This window comes from Bubalus bubalis, chromosome 7 (genome assembly GCF_019923935.1).
Source record: "Bubalus bubalis isolate 160015118507 breed Murrah chromosome 7, NDDB_SH_1, whole genome shotgun sequence".
NCBI lineage: Eukaryota > Metazoa > Chordata > Mammalia > Artiodactyla > Bovidae > Bubalus > Bubalus bubalis.
Window position 1 is genome coordinate 17,819,703 of NC_059163.1, and position 19,685 is coordinate 17,839,387.

The 19,685-nt window shown below is 37.4% G+C and overlaps 1 protein-coding gene across 7 annotated transcripts in view; it reads left to right on the forward strand.

Annotated features, from left to right (window-relative positions):
• The window catches only part of WDFY3 (WD repeat and FYVE domain containing 3), a 287,453-nt gene that overhangs the window by 40,419 nt on the left and 227,349 nt on the right, over positions 1 to 19,685 (forward strand). The window lies entirely within an intron of this gene.

Sequence of the window (19,685 nt, forward strand, 5' to 3'; positions counted from 1 at the left end):
GATAGTTGTCTAGGTCCTGAAGTGGGAAGTACCAGGTACTGTAGTGACAAAAGTTTCAGAATTAGAAATCCTAGGTTGAGATCTTGTTTACCACGTTGTGGCTAAGCAGCCTGGTTTGAGTACTTAGCCTCTGTTTCCTCCTTTGTGATGATGCAGCAGCACAGGGTGAGGGAAAGAACAGAAGCTTTGGAGTTAGGCAGATGTGTTTCTCAAGCAGCCTCGTTCTTCTGGTTACTACCATGTGACTTTGGGCTACTTCTCTTATTCTCAGTGTTCTCTTCAGTAGAAATGGGATTAATATATCAATTCCATATGATTATTCTTAGAATTAAAGAGATATTCATATAAAATGCTGAATGTGGAGCCGTAAGTACTTAAACATGTTACTTTTCTTCGCAAAGAATTGTTGCAAGGATCCTGTTAAATGGTTAAACGAATGTGAACTGTCTTTGTTCAGCATTAAGTCCTACACAGGAAACTTAGCTGGTGCCTAGGAAATAGAATGCAGATATAGCATTTAGTTATTTTTGCTGCTTTTTACATTGATGAAATCTCTGCCATGATTATTTCCTAGGAAATATTCTGTACATGCTATAAAATAATATTAAATGAATCTGCTTTTTAAGAAAGTAGAATAAGTGTAAACATTTTATAATAATTTGTGCTGGTGTATATCTAAAATGATTCACTGATCTGTCAGGGCTCTGAGCTAAAATCAGTGGGGCTAGGTGAGTTATTTGTAGCCTGAATGCTTTGGCTTTTGATGTAGGCTTGCAGGAATTTGTTTTATTTTCAAAGTGTTTTTTTTTTTTTAATGAAAGAATAAAAATAAGCTAATTAAAGCTTTGCAGTTTTAAGGTAGAAAAAATAATATCTCACTCAGAGTTAAGGACTGGTAATCTGTTAGCCAACTGGAATATTTATTTTTGGTTAAGTTAAGACATGTGGTAAGCAGCAACTGCTAAGAGCATCCATCATTAGCATTACAGATTGGTAAGGACTTCAATAAGAATCTGATTATCTTTTCATCAAAAGTCTAAGATGACTTTCCCTTCCCCCATTATTTATAAAATGGAAAGAGGTGCCCAAACTGCCTTTGTGAGCACAAAGACCTCAGAGGATATTTCCCAGTGGATATAAGATAGATCAAACATTTCAATGTTTAGATGTCATTTAATTCTTTAAGCAATATGTATGGAGAGTAAGTTAAACAACTTCGTTCCAAATAATAGTTCTTGCTATACTATTGGCCATATATTTACATGCTTGTGAGCTTAGTCGTGTCCTATTCTTTGCGACCCCGTGGACTGTAAACCACCAGCCTCCTCTGTCCATGATTCTCCAGGCAAGAATATTGGAGTGGGTTGCCATTTCCTTCTTCAAGGAATCTTCCTGACCCAGGGATCAAACTCCTCCTGCATATCCTGCATTGGTAGGTGGATTCTTTACTGCTGCACCACCTGGGAAGCCCTTATTTACATAAGAAAATATGTAAATAGAAATCCAAGCAAAAGAGCCCATCTGTCAACTGAATTGACCTTTGATATTAACTCTATCTCTTTTTCCTCCCTGCCTTCCTCACTCCCACACCCATAACAAACACACACATGTGAGTGCATGCACAGTTAAGATTTTTAAATTAAAGTTTGAAGGACAGATGTTACTTGTTATTAAAAGGCTAAATGTGGTAATTAAAACATTTTTTTGTGGGGAGAGGAGACCATGCTGGGACCTACTAAATCCTCAGTACTTCTATTTAGTTTGTTTTCTTCCTTCTTGATTTTGGTTTTACTGCCTTAAAGAACAGGTTCATAAAAATGTTCCAGTTCTTGGAAAAAATGATAATTTCTATAAACTGGAAAAGAGCTTTAAGAAGTAAGATTTTTGCCCTGGAGGAATTAAATGGTGTAGTGAACTCTTTAATGTATATTTTTCATCTGTTGTATTTTATATGCTTAGTACAAAATTATAAGAAATGTTTATATTTATACAATAAAATGTTTTTATTGTGCAGCTTAAAGTGCAACATAAAAGTTATTTGAATCTGTTACTGACATCTGAAATCTACAGTATGGGTACAAAAGTGGGCTCCTAGAATCTAACTATAAATATATATTTTATAGTTTTTGTATATAATATACATATATGTTATATATGTATACATTATATGTGTAGTTTTATATAGTATATGGTTCTATATTCATGCCTTGAACTGAGAAATGAAAAGAGTCTGTAAAATGAAAGCACTAGAAACATGATTCCATGTTTCCTCATGTTTACTTTTCAGTACTCATAGGTTATACTTTGATTATGAATAATACTGCCCACAAGTAACCCCTGATAATGTCAGCTGTTTATAAAGACCATAGAATTTCATAAAGGAATTATTCCACTAGGAGCAATTAAGAAAGCTAGTTAATTCTCAAAAGGTAGACATCTTATTATGAGACCCGTCTATGTTTCGCCCTGAAATCTTGGAGAGCAAACTTTTTCTTCTCCCTTTCTTTCCATTACTGTCTCTACTTTTCCTTCCTCACTTTTCAGTACTCGACCCTCCCTCTCTTCCATTTCTTACCTTTTCTTTTCATTCATTCCTTTTAGAGATCTCTTTTCCCAGAGGTTCCATCTCGTGTTTGTGTAAAATAGACACTGAATATATTGTTCAATAGCAGTTTCTTTAAGATTGGGTCCAAGAAGGCTCTTGCAGCTGTTTCATGACCAAGGTTTTTTTTTTTTTTTTTTATAGTGTATTCCTTATCTTTGGTTCATCTGATGTTTTCCCTTGATAAGATTCTGGTTATGCATTCCTGGATGGAATATTACATAAAGGATTGTGTCTTTCTTAGCACATCTTATCTAGAGGTACACAGTATCCATCTGCTGTTCACTTGTGATATAAAATTGACCACCTGTTTCCTTGTCTGATTTCTCCACTGTGTTACTGTAGTAAACTAATATAGCGATTGGTGAGGAGATACTTTAAGACAAATAAAATATCCTACTCTTCATCAAAACTTCATCCACTATGTGTAGGATCCATTGATGAAAGCTCGCTTGTACTGATCTTGTCTATTATGGTTCTAAAATTATTTTTTTCAAATTCCAACACTCCTATTTTTATCAGCCGTTACTTAACATCCTACTGTAATAAGAGCCCTTTTATATATCTATCTCTATTGTTTTATTTATTGTTGAACTCATGGATACCTGTTTTTTCTTTTCTGACAACAATTTATTACTGTCCTTAAATATTTCAGTCCTCAAATTATCTCACATCTCACCAGTGGGACCCTCTTTTATCATGCTATCCAGAGTCAAAACATTACATAGAAAACACTCAAAAATTCTGACTATTGCTTTCATTTGATAGCTTCGGTGGAAATTGTTTTATTAATTCAGTATATTCATTTTCAGTTTATCAAGAGGCCATGATTAATTTGAAAGAATGAGTGGAGATCACGAAAGCTCTGGGATTTTTTTCATTTCATTTTCGTTTAAAGCTCACATTTGGCTTCTTTTGTCACTGAGGATAACAGTGGTGGGACTCATGACAAGACGGAAAGCTTGCAGGCAAGACGTGGATGAAGAGGAACGGATTGCTCACAGGGCAGTGTTGCTGCACGGATGTACATTCACTGTTTCCCCCTACCCATTTCTGTGAACTTGTCTAAATGGACTAAGTGTTATCTTTTGTTTGTATTTTGTATTTCTTGTCGTTTTTGTCTTTCTGTTTTGCTTTAGTTTATGATGTTTTTCATCCCTCTTGTAAAATCAGAGCTTGTCCACAAAAAGATGATTTTTTTATACTATCCAGCATTATGATATTTGTATAATTAATACCTTCCCCTTAAATATATGACAAGCCTCTGCTTTTGTGAATTAGAAACAGCAAATGTAATTTCAAGATTGTTTACTATGAAACAGATTCTTTAGTAGTTTTTGGAAAATAGTAGCATTCCTGAAAGAAAATAGCATATTAAGTGATTGGTTTTGTGCTGCTTGCCAAAAGCATGTAAGGCCTTTTCTCCTAATTCTTTTTTAATTGAGATCAGCACACATGAAAATTATACAGTTTTGATTATTAAAAATTTAATACATATATTTTTTCTTGAGTCCCATTTTTAAACAAGTTTAAAGAGAGGGTTGTCCATGTGGAAATAGAAACAAAGTAAAAATAGCCAACTCAGGACTTCAAGCCTACAGTGAACTTGGCTTTTATTTCCATGCAGTATTTCTGAGTTTAGCTTGTGTTGAATGCCAGGTTCTTTCTATAAAAACAAAATTACCTTTCTTTGGGTTATTTATAAGCTTCGTTTTTAGTATGGCCAGTGGAGTTAATGGCCATACCATTAATATTGGCTATATACCTTGAATGCGGTACTGTATCAATTTGTATTAACCTAAAATTTTTGTCATGATAAGCATTAGGTCTAATTAAATTCTGTATTTCAGGAAAAATATTGAATCTTATATGCTTTAATATTTTTAAATTATGAAGTGCATAACCTAAAATTTGCTATTTTAACTACTTTTAAGTGTACAGTTTACATTATATATATTCCAGATGTGTAACCATTACCACTATCCATTTCCAGAACCTTTCATCATCCCAAATGGAAACTTTGTACCCATTAGGCAATAATTCCCCATTCTCCTTTCTCTTGGCCCCTGGTAACCTCTATTTCTGTCTCTATGAATGTCCATATTCTAGATATTTTATGTGAGATCTTATGAAATTTGTCCTGTTTGTGTCTGACATTTCACTTAATGTGTTTCCAAGCTTCAATTCATGTTGTAGCGTGTAGCAGAACCTTATTCCTTTTTATGGGTCAATAATATTCCACTGTTATGTATATTCCACTTTTTGTATATTCATTAACCTATTGATGGACGTTTTGGTTATTTCCACCTTTTGCTGTTGTGAAATCTGCTGCTGTAAACATTGGTGTATAAGTACCTGTTAGAGCCTCTGCTTTCAGTTCTCTTGGATACACACACAATGCACACACACCTACTCACCCCAGGAGTGGAATTGCTGAGTCATGCGGCAACTCTATGGTTAAATTTTTGAGGAACTGCCATATTGTCTTCCACAGTGGCTGAATTATTTTACAGTATCACTGGCGCTATGCAAGAATTCTAATGTCTTACATCTTTGCCAAAACTTGTTATTTTTTGATAACAGCCATCCTAGTGGATGTGAAGTATTATCTCATCGTGGTTTTGATGGACATTTTCTTGATGACTGTTGATTTTGAACATTTTTTCGTGTGTTTATTGACTGTATGTCTTCTTTGGTAAAATGGCTCAGTCTTACTTTTTTATTGGGTTGTCTTCTTGATGTTCTTTTTGTATTCTGGTCATTAAACCTTAATCACAGATAGGATTTGCAGGTATTTTCTCCTTTCTGTGAGTTCTTTTCACTCTTTAGATGGTGCCCTTTCATTCTGAAGAAGCCCAATTTATCTGTTTTTCCAGTTCTGAAATTTTTTGAGAAATTATTTGAGAAACTGTAGCTAAATCCAAGGTCATGAAAAGTTGCTCTTATGTTTTCTTGTAAGAATTTTATAGTTTTAGCTTTCTGATTAGGTGTGTGATCCATTTTAAGTTTATTCTTATATGTGGTGTAACATATATAAGTGAAGTCCAAAAAAAATGAAGTTTTTTTTTTTGCATGTGGATTTCCAGTTTTCCCATTACCTTTTTTTTTTGTTTGTTTTTAAAGTTCTTTCTCTATTGAATGGTCTTGACTCCCTTGTGGAAAATCAACTGGGCATATATGTGAGGGTTTATTTTTGCGCACTCTCTGCTATTCCACTGGTCTTTATGTCCATACTCATGCCTGAACAAGGTTATTTTGATTACTGTGTTAAATATTTTGTTTTTAATATTGACTAATTTATTATTCTTAATGTGTGCCTTTTAAACTATTTCTACTATATCTTTAGATTTTGCATTTAATTTCATTTAGTTGACAGTACTCCAAAAAGAACTGTAAATATCAACTTTATAATGAGTTCTCTTGAACTTAAAATACTAGAAAAATTAATATTAAATTAAGCAGTCGGGGTTTTTTAATTGATATTGCTCTTTCTTTGGAAATTCGAGGGAAGAGTATAAAGACAAAAAATGAAATGTTAATTGTACTTGCTCACAGAAAGAATACAAAAATGAGAAAGACCAATTATTCATATAATCTATTAACTGATTCTTTAATTTTTTGTTAAATGTCACTTTTATCTTAGTTCTGGAAATAATCTACCTAATGAAGTGCTTTAGGAATTTCATAAAAGAAAATACTGGTATTTTGCAAAATACATTTTTAATAAGGACCTGGTAATGACTTAATCATTAAGCTAGGTCTGAATGACTTTATTAGGCTTTTCTTTAATGTTACAAATATCCAACCTAATTTTAGTCCTTTCAAACTGCAAAAACGATGAGAAAATTTGAACATCAGCTCTTATTTTCCTTCTCTGTTGAGATACAGACTTTATTTTCATCACTTTTTTCAGAGTAAGTTTGAATATTGAATAATATGTTCCCCAATATTTCAACTATAGTCCTTAAAATAAGTTATTTGGGATTTAGAACTGTGAACTAAAAATATTTTGTAACAAGAATACTGGGCTTTAAAGTAAGGACAAGAACCTCTAAGAAAGCAAACTTAACCTTTTAAAAGTTTGTTACAAAGTAATTAATTCTATCCCATGAACCAGTACACTAAAAAGATACACCCTCCCTCAATAACTCAATTATTCAATTTTTTCTAATAGATTTCACAATTTTTTAAATGTTATGTAATAGCCAATCTTGTTTTACTTATATCCTCATATACTTTTTTAAACTTGTAGCTGAAAACAGTTTAATTGTACAAAAATTAGTCTTTTTAGCCTAATATATGTATATAACTTGGTCATTCAAGAAAAATTTGAGTCAGTCAGACATTTTACTAGGCTGGGTATGTATTGATGAGTAGAATAGACATTTTTCCACTTGGTGTTTATCTGTTGGAGAGCAGGTAATAGATAAATAGACATCTGTGGAGGAATAAAGAAAGCGAAGTGATGGAGAATTATGGGGAGACAGATACTGCCACACTGTTAGAAAAAGGTTGTCAGGGGAAGTGACCTTGAAGCTGAAAACCGAAGGAGTTTTCCCTGCCAAGAGCTCACAGGCAAAGGGATCGCCCTGCAGTGTGAACAGTTGGTGTGGAAAGGATGCCTGGGGATGCCCGTGGCGAGAGTGGAATGAAGTTTGAGAGACAGAAAGAGATTATACTATCTAGTTTAAGAGACTGTGATGAGGAGTATGGACTTTATTCAGCATATTGAAAACCGTGGAAGGATTTTGAAATTACAGTTTTTACTAACAACAAAAAAACCCCAAACTTTTTGCCTGCAGAAAGCAAAGTCAGTAGAGGAAGTGGGAGAACGGAAAGGAGGTCATTATAGTAGTCCACTGTGTTCTAAAGTGATGGGAGAAAGTGGTGGGAGAGACGAGGACAGGTTTGAGGTAGTTTGTAGGCAGAACCAGTGGGACTTACTATGAAGCGTGAGGGACAAGGGAAGTAAGGACAATACTCAGGATTTTTTTGGCTTGAGCAAAACCTGAGGTCAGTGAGGAGGAAAATTGAGTTTATTTTTGATAATGTTAATTTTGCGATGTCTGTAAGTCATCTAGTGCACATGTCAGATGGCAGACGGTTATGCAATCCTGGAGCTCAGAGGTTTGAGATGAGATATACAGATGGTATTCAAAGTTGTGGAATGAATGAGATCATTTCTAGGGAGGGAATGCCCTAGGAACTCTAGCTTTCAGAATTTGCATGTGTGGGCAACATTCTTGCTTTTCTTTGTGAAAAAACAAAAGATAAAACTGCAGCACAGAAAGTTTGGTTTATTTCTAGCATGTATTAAAGAGTATGTGCTTTTTTCCCCTTCAATTTGATGGTAGTATGGTATATGATCATGGCATCTGGTCCCATCACTTCATGGCAAATAGATGGGGAAACAATGGAAACAGTGAGAGACTTTATTTTTGAGGGTTCCAAAATCACTGCAGATGGTGATTGCAGCCATGAAATTAAAAGATGCTTGCTCCTTGGAAGAAAAGCTGTGACCAACCTAGACAGCATATTAAAAAGCAGAGACATTACTTTACCAACGAAGATCTGTGTAGTCAAAGCTGTGGTTTTACCAGAAGTCATGTATGGATGTGAGAGTTGGACTATATAGAAAGCTGAGTGCCAAAGGATTGATGCATTTGAACTGTGGTGTTGGAGAAGACTCTTGAGAGTCCTTTGGACAGCAAGGAGATTCGGTCACTCAATCCTAAAGGAAATCAGTCCTGAATATTCATTGGAAGGATTGATGTTGAAGCTGAAACTCAAATACTTTGGCCACCATATGTGGAGAACTGACTCATTGGAAAAGACCCCGATGCTGGGAAAGATTGAAGGTGGGAGGAGAAGGGAATGACAGAGAATGAGATTGTTAGATTGTTAGATGGCATCACTGGCGCGATGGACATGAGTTTGAGTAGGCTCTGGGAGCTGGTGATGGACAGGGAGGCCTGGTGTGCTGCAGTCCATGGGGTCGAAAAGAATTGGACACGACTGAGCAACTGAACTGAATGGTATATGAGAAAAAAGTCTAAAGCTCCACCCCACCACTTGTTGAATGAATAACTAGACACCTACTGGTTGTATGACTGGAATTCTACCTCACTGAGTCTCAGTGTTTTATCTGCTAAAAGGAGTAAGAGGAGAGTTGTTTTGAAGATTAAATGAATTAAGTTTTCCGAAGTGCCCAGGACAGTGTCTGATACATAGTAAATACTCAATATTCCTTATTTTCCCTTTCCTTGCTTTTAATTCATGGGTGTGTGTATCTTTGAGCAGGCAAGCCACTCTGAAACAGGTTGTTTCTTCAGTGCATCTTCAGTGCTCTTCCCCTATTCTCATCAGTGTTATGGAGAAAGACAGATATAAACATATAACACAGAAACATATGAGTGTGTAGCATGGTATCCTAAATATCTGAAAACTCTTCTATGTTAAATGTTCATACACTGTTTTTGTCCTGCTTTTCTTAAACTGTTATAACTCTGCTGCTTTCAAAGAAGATTATCTCTTAAATAATGAAACACTGAGATAAAGGTTTGTTTTGAAATATGTTTGAAGTCTAATGAGCAGGAGAATGAATTCAGTTCAGTTCAGTCACTCAGTCGTGTCTGACTCTTTGCGACCCCGTGAACCGCAACACGCCAGGCCTCCCTGTCCTACACCAACTCCCGGAGATCACCCAAACCCATGTCCATCGAGTCGGTGATGCCATCCAACCGTCTCATCCTCTGTAGTCCCCTTCTCCTCCTGCCCTCAATCTTTCCCAGCATTAGGGTCTTTTCAAATGAGTCAGTCAGCTCTTCTCATGAGGTGGCCAAAGTACTCGAGTTTCAGCTTCAGCATCAGTTCTTCCAATGAATACCCAGGACCGATCTCCTTTAGGATGGACTGACCGAATCTCCTTGCAGTCCAAGGGACTTCAAGAGTCTTCTCCAACACCACAGTTCAAAGGCATCAATTCTTCGGCGCTCAGCTTTCTTCACAGTCCAAGTCTCACATCCATACATGACCACTGGATAAACCATAGCCTTGACTAGACAGACCTTTGTTGGCAAAGTAATGTCTCTGCTTTTTAATATGCTGTCTAGGTTGGTCATAACTTTCCTTCCAAGGAGTAAGCATCTTTTAATTTCATGGCTGCAGTCACCATCTGCAGTGATTTGGGAGCCCAGAAAAATAAAGTCTGACACTGTTTCCATTGTTTCCCCATCTATTTCCCATGAAGTGATGGAACTGGATGCCATGATCTTCGTTTTCTGAATGTTGAGCTTTAAGCCAACTTTTTCACTCTCCTCTCCCTTTCATCAAGCGGCTCTTTAGTTCTTATTCACTTTTTGCCATAAGGGTGGTGTCATCTGCATATCTGAGGTTATTGATATTTCTCCCGGCAATCTGGATTCCAGCTTGTGCTTCCTCCAGCCCAGCGTTTCTCATGATGTTCTCTGCATATAATTTAAATAAACAGGGTGACAATATACAGCCTTGATGTACTCCTTTTCCTATTCGGAACCAGTCTGTTGTTCCATGTCCAGTTCTAACTGTTGATTGAAAATGAATTAAAACAGCATTATAGAAATTTTCACTCAGGACTTCCCTGCCAGTCCAATGGTTAGGACTGTGTGCTCCATTGAGAGGGCACAGATTCCATCCCTGGTTGGGAAACTAAGATCACGTATGCCACAGGGCAGCCAAAAAAAAAAAAAAATTTTTCCACTCTTATGTATTAAAGCTTTGTAATTATTAACACAGAATTCTCAATTGTGTATTAAATTGTTCATTGTCAGATATAAAATTGGATAATCTAATACTTTGAAGGCAAAGGTAGAGTGTTAAATTTGAATCTGTGAAGTCTACCTCTAATTCATTGGCACAGTATTACAGAAGAACCTCAAGTACCCTGTGATAAAGTGGAAAATCCCATTTAGTAGATTTATCACAACCCAATTACCTTTCATTTATGAATTTATATCATTGTGGAATGATACGCTATATTCCATTAATTCTAAAAAACCTTTTTTTCTCATTTTTAGTATTTTTAAATTAGAATCATCTAACAGTAGATATAATATGAAGTTATGTATTTTCTTTGTAATTGGCAATGTATTTTCTTGGTGGTACATGAGATAGTAATTGCCTTGTAATTGATAGAAAAGCTATGACCAACATAGACATTATACTAAAAAGCAGAGACATTTCTCTGCCAATAAAGGTCCGTCTAGTCAAAGCTATGGTTTTTCCAGTAGTCATGTATGGATGTGAGAGTTGGACTATAAAGAAAGCTGAGTGCCGAAGTACTGATGCTTTTGAACTGTGGTGTTGGAGAAGACTCTTGAGAGTCCCCTGGGCTGCAAGCAGATCCAACCAGTCAATCCTAAAGGAAATCAGTCCTGAATGTTCATTGGAAGGACTGATTCTGAAGCTGAAACTCCCAAATACTCTGGCCACCTGATGTGAAGAACTGACTCAATTGAAAAGAGCCCAATGCTGGGAAAGATTGAAGGCAGGAGGAGAAGGGAATGACAAAGGATTAAATGGTTGGATGGCGTCACTGACTCAATGGATATGAGTTTGAGTAAGCTCTAGGAGTTGGTGAAGGACAGGGAAGCCTGGTGTGCTGCAGTCCATGGGGTCACAAAGAGTCGGACATGACTGAGTGACTGAAATGAACTGAACTGTGATTGATGGTAACTTGATTTTGATGATATTTTGTATTTAACTGCAAGTCTCTAGCCTAGAATACGTTTGATATTCCTTAATACTTATATACTGTTCATGAGGTTCTCAAGGCAAGAATACTGAAGTGGTTTGCCATTCCCTTCTCCAGTGGACCACATTCTGTCAGACCTCTCCACCATGACCCACCCATCTTGGGTGGCCCCACAAGGCATGGCTTAGTTTCATTGAGTTAGACAAGGCTGTGGTCCTAGTGTGATTAGATTGACTAGATTTCTGTGATTATGGTTTCTGTGTGTCTGCCCTCTGATGCCCTCTTGCAACACCTACCATCCAAAATCACTGCAGATGGTGATTGGAGCCATGAAATTAAAAGACGCTTACTCCTTGGAAGGAAAGTTATGACCAACCTAGATAGCATATTGAAAAGCAGAGACATTACTTTGCCAACAAAGGTTTGTCTAGTCAAGGCTGTGGTTTTTCTAGTAGTCATGTATGGATGTGAGAGTTGGACTGTGAAGAAGGCTGAGCACCGCAGAATTAATGCTTTTGAACTGTGGTGTTGGAGAAGACTCTTGAGAGTCCCTTGGACTGCAAGGAGATCCAACCAGTCCATTCTAAAGGAGATCAGCCCTGGGTGTTCTTTGGAAGGAATGATGCTAAAGCTGAAACTCCAGTACTTTGGCCACCTCATGTGAAGAGTTGACTCATTGGAAAAGACTCTGATGCTGGGAGGGATTGGGTGCAGGAGGAGAAGGGGACGACAGAGGATGAGATGGCTGGATGGCATCACTGACTCGATGGACGTGAGTCTGAGTGAACTCCGGAAGTTGGTGATGGACAGGGAGGCCTGGCGTGCTGCAACTCATGGGGTTGCAAAGAGTCAGACATGACTGAGTGGCTGAACTGAATGCTTATATAAAGTAAGTCACCTTTTTAAGATCAGATTATGTTTTTTACATTTATTTTCTGCTTAATATTGTTAAGTATAACACACCAGGTCAGCAAACTTTCTGTAAAAGGCCTCCATGTAAATATATTAGGCCTTGTGGGCCAAAAATCTGTTGTAGTTACTCAACTCTGCTGTTCCACAGAAGGAGCCTTAGACAGTACATGTGAACATAGTTATGTTGCAATAAAACTTTATTTACAAAGTAAATTTGGCTCAAATTTGACCCATGAGCTGTAGTTTGCCAATCCATAGTAGAACATTATAATGATCAAAATCACTTCTCAAACATTCCTTCCCCAAAATACTTTTTCTGGGTCATCTTTGATTCTTTGCATGTGTATTCTATACCAAGTTTTCTTTTTGTTCCTACCAGTTGTTTGATCTCTTGTGTCTGTGTCTAAATCAGGGTCATCGTACTAGTTCATGAGGCGGTAGATATTTTGTCTTTGTCCATGTGAGTGATCTTTGGTTCAGATTTGTTACCCACTTGTAACAAATGATTTGCCAGTTTGTTTTTTGTTACTCCATACAATAAGCTAAGATCAGTGAAAAGTTATTAACAAATTAATGAATCAGAGATTTTTAAATACTGTGCCTGAGAATAGAGTTGGTACCAGAAAGTCGGCTGCATTTGGATCCATGCTAATCAAGTTGAATCTGAGAGTTATGGTAATGAAGTTGAATATGAGAGGCAGCATGATAAAGTCATTAAGAACACTAACTCTGGAGCCAGACAGCCCGATTAACTCTAGGCTCTGCTACCCCTTACTAGTATGTGACCTTGGGCTAGTTATAGTTACTTAACCTCTCTGTGCCTCAGTCTCGTCTTCTGTAAAATGTGGACAGTAGTACTTATAGAGTTTGAATATTCAGTGAGTACCTAAAATTTAACTCATAAATAGATATGAATAGGATTTTAAGCATAGGGTATATGATCTTTAGAAATAATTCCATTACTATCAAATGTGATTAAGTCAGAATGCTGCTGCTGCTGCTGCTAAGTCTCTTCAGTCATGTCCAATTCTGTGCGACCCCATAGACGGCAGCCTACCAGGCTCCTGTGTCCCTGGGATTCTCCAGGCAAGAACACTGGAGTGGGTTGCCATTTCCTTCTCCATGCATGAAAGTGAAAAGTGAAAGTGAAGTCGCTCAGTCGTGTCCGACTCTTAGCAACCCCATGGACTGTAGCCTACCAGGCTCCTCCGTCCATGGGATTTTCCAGGCAAGAGTACTGGAGTGGGGTGCCATTGCCTTCTCTGGTAAGTCAGAATACTTGCCATTTAAAATGACAAATTAAAAGGAGCTCATAATGAGTAATTTTCTTCTTTCTATCATGAATATAGTCAAACTATCAGTGTTTTCTCTGTGTTTACCTAGATGGCAACATCCAGTATCTGGCTCTCAGTGAATGTTAATTAAATAAATGAGAATTTGTATTTTTTTTCAAGGTGCTAATTTTCCAATTATAAGAGCCATCTTTTGTCTGATTTGGAGAAAGTGTTGTCTTGCTTGTTGAAAAACATGTTTTATATTGCACTATAATCTAAAATCTGTGAATTTTTCTTAAGACATTTCTGTAAGCCATTATTTCCCTCACTTTTAATGCCTCCTAGGGATATTTCTGCTAAGAGAATGCTGTAATGGTACACAAATATATTTAACTTTTTTTTTAATCTCAGAATAGGCTGGATTAATAGCTGACATTAAAATGGCGATGAGAAAAAGATTGGCTAGTTCATTACATGGCAGTCTTGGCTTCTATTTTCCTTATGTTATAACTTGTGAGATATGAATTTATTTCAGTCTTTAGTAATAAGAAGACATCTTTTCCATAATATTTCTTTGCTCACCCATGTATTTTTTTTTTTTTTTTTTTTGTATATCTGCGATAAGGATTTTTCTTTTTTTTACTATTTACTATTTATTTGACTGTGCCAGGTCTTTATTGCGGTATGTGGGGCCTTAGGTGCAGCATATAGTGTCTAGTTTCCTAACCAGGGATTGAACCCAGGTGCCCTGTATTGGGAAATGCAGAGTCTTAGCCGCTAGACCACCAGGGGAGTCCCTGCCAGTTTTAACCCTATGAAATTGCTGATATTCTACCCTTTCTGACATAACAAAAATGGCATTTTATTTGATTCAGCCTAAAAGAAAGCAGGATTTTTTTTTTCCTGAAAATCTTTTACTCTTTGTCGTTTCATTCGATTTCAGCAGTTTGTCACTTTCATTCATTTAACAACATAATAAACTTTTTTCATCTTTAACTTTTGATAATAGCCACCTTCCAGGAGCCTTTGTGAACTGTAAATGGTTGGTTAGAAGCTATCTGTTGAGCTTTTAATGTTCTGGCACCATGTAAAAGGCTTTTCATGTATTATCTGTGATCCTAACAATAGACCTGAGAGAGGAATTATTAATAATATAAATGGCAGGGCTAGGATTTGGATTCTTTTTAATGACCTGGTCTTGGAAGTTACATAGTATTACTTCCAGCGTCCTATTTGTCAGTAGTTCCCCATTCAGGACAAAGGGAAATGGGCTCTTCTTTTTGAAAGTATCTTAAGAATTTGTTGGCATTTTAATTTTTAATTTTTAAAAAATACTGATTTATTTGGCTGTGCTGAGTCTCAAGTTGAGGTGTGTGGGATCTAGTTCCCTGACCAGGGATCTAACCCAGGCCCCCTACATTGGGACCTCAGAGTCTTAGCCACTGGGCCACCAGGAAGTCCCGTAATTTGTTGACATTTTAAAGTCACTGGAAGATTCTGGAGAGTTTTAGATGTGTTTTCTGTCATGATGAAAAATTTATTTTGCCCTTTAAAAATGTTTTTACTCTTTGATGTCAGTGTAGGTGATTTACAATTAATGGACATTCCTGAGTTCTTTGTCTTCCAGATTGTAACTTGAGACATGGTCTGTTAATTATACACAATGGAGGCACTTAGTCTGACTGTTCTTACTGGTACAGGGATTTTAATCTTCCAGTTTTTTCCTATTTGTTTAATAATTTTTTACCTATTTTATTGGCTTTACAAAATATATAACTATTCTATAAACTCTTTATTGTTGAGCCTGAGAAAGAACTAATTACCATGCCTCTTATTTACGCTGAAAATTATGTTGTTGTTTTTTTGCCAGATTTATCTTTTGATTAAATGTAGGTGTCAGTTAGTTTACACCCTGCTCATAGGCAGTCTGCAGGACTGACTGCCCTAAAGAAAATTAGAGACCTCGTACAGAACTAAGCCTGAAACACAGGAAACGTGCAGGAGAACCAGGTGCAGTCCCTGGGTCAGGAAGAGTCCCTGGAGAAGGACATGGCAACCTCCTACTCCAGTATCTTGCCTGGAGAATCCCATGGACAGAGGAGCCTGCCAGGCTACGATCCTTGGGGTCACAAAAGACTCGGACGTGACTGAGCGACGAAACGACAGCACTGAAACATTTGTGATAGAATCTTCCAGTGTGTGTATGAAAGAAGATGCCAGATTTTCTAGAGAGCTTGGAGATGTTGAGTGTGGAAAAAGGGCTGACAACTCTGGTATAAAACACACCTGTGTATTTATGGCTAATCTGGAGAGCAGAATGGGGTACTCCGAGGTAACGTGAATTGCAGTATTTCTTCATGTGATGTGTTGTATTTGACAGGGGAAATAATTGCATTGAGGGTTTTATGTTCATCTTCAGATTTCACCTGTCAACTTGTGTGCACAAAAATCAGAGAAGTCCTCTCTCTGATTTAATGCTTTATAGTGAGTCAGTGATAAAACTAGAACTAAAACCCAAGAGTATAGTGACCTAGACCATACTTGATGATCTTATCTTCCTTAGTAAGCTCTCATTCTTTGGCCTAAATTTCTGGAGATTTTCCTTATGAGTTTCTTGTTTTTCTTTAACCTACCATACTGTTTTTTTTAACATTTTTATCTTTCTTTGGTATATAGTTCTATGAACCTTGTTAGATACCCAGATTAGGATAACCTGTACCATAGTATAGACATAGAACACTTTTATCACCCTTATACTTCCTTATTCTGCTTATACACATTCTCTCCATCTCTAGCGCCTGGCAAATGCTAATGTCGTCATCAGTAAAGTTTTCTCTTTTTAAAAGTACACTGTAATTGGAATCATGCAGTATGTGACCTTTTGAGCCTTTTCTTTCATTCAACCTAATGCCTTTGTTCAAGTTATTGTGTGTATCAGGTGTTTATTCACTTTTACTGTTGAGTTACATGTGTGTGCCACAGTTTGTATATCCATTCACTCATGGAAGGACATTTTCTGGCAATAACAAATAGAGTTTCTGTAAACTTTTGTGTATGGGCTTCCCCGGTGGCTAAGTGGTAAAGAACTCGTCTGTCAATGCAGGAGATGTAGGTTTGATCCCTGGGTTGGTAGGATCCCCTGGAAAAGGAAATGGCAACCCACTTCAGTATTCTTTCCTGGGAAAGCCCATGAACACAGGAGCCTGAGGGGCTATAGTCCATGGGGTTGCAAAAAAGTCTGACACCAGTTAGTGACTAAAGAACAACAGCAAATTTTTGTGTATAGTTTTTGTGTCATCATAAGTTATTTCTCAAGTATACAAGTTGGCAAACTTTTTTCTGTAAAGGACTAGACAGGCTATATTTTTGGCCATATGATCTCTGTTGTGACTTCTCTGCTCTTGTAGGATGAAAATAGCCATATACAATACATAAATTTTTGAATGGATGTGGCTGTGTTCCAATAAGACTTTATTTACAAAACTGGAATGGCACATGGCCATACTTTTCCAACCCCTGTTTAGTGGCAAATATCTAAGAGCTGGATTACCAGGTACATGATAAGTATACTTGATAAGAAACTGCCAGCTTATTGATTTTTCATATATTTGAATTATGGAATTTTAATGAACTCAGACTTTAGTGTTCACACATCAGATCAGATCAGATCAGATCAGTCGCTCAGTCGTGTCTGACTCTCTGTGACCCCATGGACTGCAGCCTACCAGACTCCTCTGTCCGTGGGATTTTTCCAGGCAAGAGTACTGGAGCGGGGTGCCATTGCCTTCTCCGGATTTAAATGCTATTTGAGCTCAAAAAAGTATTTACAGTATATCTTTCTGCTTCTTTACTTACCTAGGTATTAGATAATACTGTGAAGCATTATAGCATAAAGGAATAAATAAAACCACAGATCAGATCAGTCGCTCAGTCGTGTCCGACTCTCTGCGACCCCATGAATCGCAGCACTCCAGGCCTCCCTGTCCCTCACCCACTCCTGGAGTTCACTGAGACTCACGTCCATCGAGTCAGTGATGCCATCCAGCCATCTCATCCTCTGTCGTCCCCTTCTCCTCCTGCACCCAATCCCTCCCCGCATCAGAGTCTTTTCCAATGAGTCAACTCTTCACATGAGGTGGCCAAAGTACTGGAGTTTCAGCTTTAGCATCATTCCTTCCAAAGCAATCCCAGGGCTGATCTCCTTCAGAATGGACTGGTTGGATCTCCTTGCAGTCCAAGGGACTCTCAAGAGTCTTCTCCAACAGCACAGTTCAAAAGCATCAATTCTTCAGCGCTCAGCCTTCTTCACAGTCCAACTCTTACATCCATACATGACCACAGGAAAAACCATAGCCTTGACTAGACGAAACTTTGTTGGCAAAGTAATGTCTCTGCTTTTCAATATGCTATCTAGGTTGGTCATAACTTTCCTTCCAAGGAGTAAGCGTCTTTTAATTTCATGGCTGCAATCACCATCTGCAGTGATTTTGGAGCCCAGAAAAAGTCTGACACTGTTGACACTGTTTCCCCATCTATTTCCCATGAAGTGGTGGCACCGGATGCCATGATCTTTGTTTTCTGAATGTTGAGCTTTAAGCCAACTTTTTCACTCTCCACTTTCACTTTCATCAAGAGGCTTTTGAGTTCCTCTTCACTTTCTGCCATAAGGGTGGTGTCATCTGTATATCTGAGGTTATTGATATTTCTCCCGGCAATCTTGATTCCACCTTGTGTTTCTTCCAGTCCAGTGTTTCTCATGATGTACTCTGCATATAAGTTAAATAAACAGGGTGACAATATACAGCCTTGACAAACTCCTTTTCCTGTTTGGAACTAGTCTGTTGTTCCACGTCCAGTTCTAACTGTTGCTTCCTGACCTGCATACAAATTTCTCAAGAGGCAGATCAGATGGTCTGGTATTCCCAAATCTTGAAGAATTTTCCACAGTTTATTGTGATCCACACAGTCAAAGGCTTTGGCATAGTCAATAAAGCAGAAATAGATGTTTTTCTGGAACTCTCTTGCTTTTTCTGTGATCCAGCGAATGTTGGCAATTTGATCTCTGGTTCCTCTGCCTTTTCTAAAACCAGCTTGAACATCAGGAAGTTCACGGTTCCCATATTGCTGAAGCCTGGCTTGGAGGATTTTGAGCATTACTTTACTAGCATGTGAGATGAGTGCAATTGTGCGGTAGCTTGAGCATTCTTTGGCATTGCCTCATCAGACCTACATAATTTATGGTAAGACAGGCTTTGGTCTTATCTTATACTGAGGATGTATTTTGCCTCCTACTTTTATTCATATTCATGTGAGGTTTTTACATGGATGAATCTTGTCTTGCTAGATAAAATATGACCTGAATTTCAGTAATTTTTATTTGACTTAAGGAAGATATGATGAGATATTGCAAGCAGATTGTTTCTCTCAGGGATGTATTAAGAACAGAGAATCATAGTGAGAGCTGCTAGATTTTTAAATCAATCAAACAGTTGATTTTTTTTTCCCTAAAAATTGAGTGTGACTGCATAGACAGCAATCACACCATAACATCCAGTCTCTTTATATGTGTTTGTTCATTTTTTTCATTATTAAAGCCAGACTGTTTAGCCACAATGGAAGCTCATCTGGGAGATCATTGTCTTCATTTTGTGTAAGCTCCAGATGACAAATTAGGTATTAAATCTTAGGTTTATGCTCATGTCCCTGGAGTTCTAAGGGACAGCATTCTCCAGTTGCTATTGGAAAGCTGTTGTTTCTGTTTGTTTTGTCTGTGGGATGCAGAATTAGCTTTTTGTTAGTAGTGTTTTTTTGTGATTCCCATGGCCACAGAGCAGGAGTGTGAGGTTCAAAGGAAGGCAAAGAATCTCGGATGTATCAGTAACTGGAGATGGTGAATAAAACAAAGGAGGTGTATCTTTCTGGTTATGGTTTGCAATTAGTTATGCTTTTCTGAAAAAGCAGTGAAGCCCTAAGACAACATCAAAGGGGTAGAAGAACATTTTGTACTGATCGTTGTCCTCCTACTTGTCTTGATGAGATGGTTGGAATATTATATCCGTGAGTGGGAAGTGCTACTGTTTATGTATGCTTTATTACAAAGTATGGCTAATGACTGCCATATTGGACATCACAGGCTTAATTTCTTCCATGTTCACTAGATTAGAAT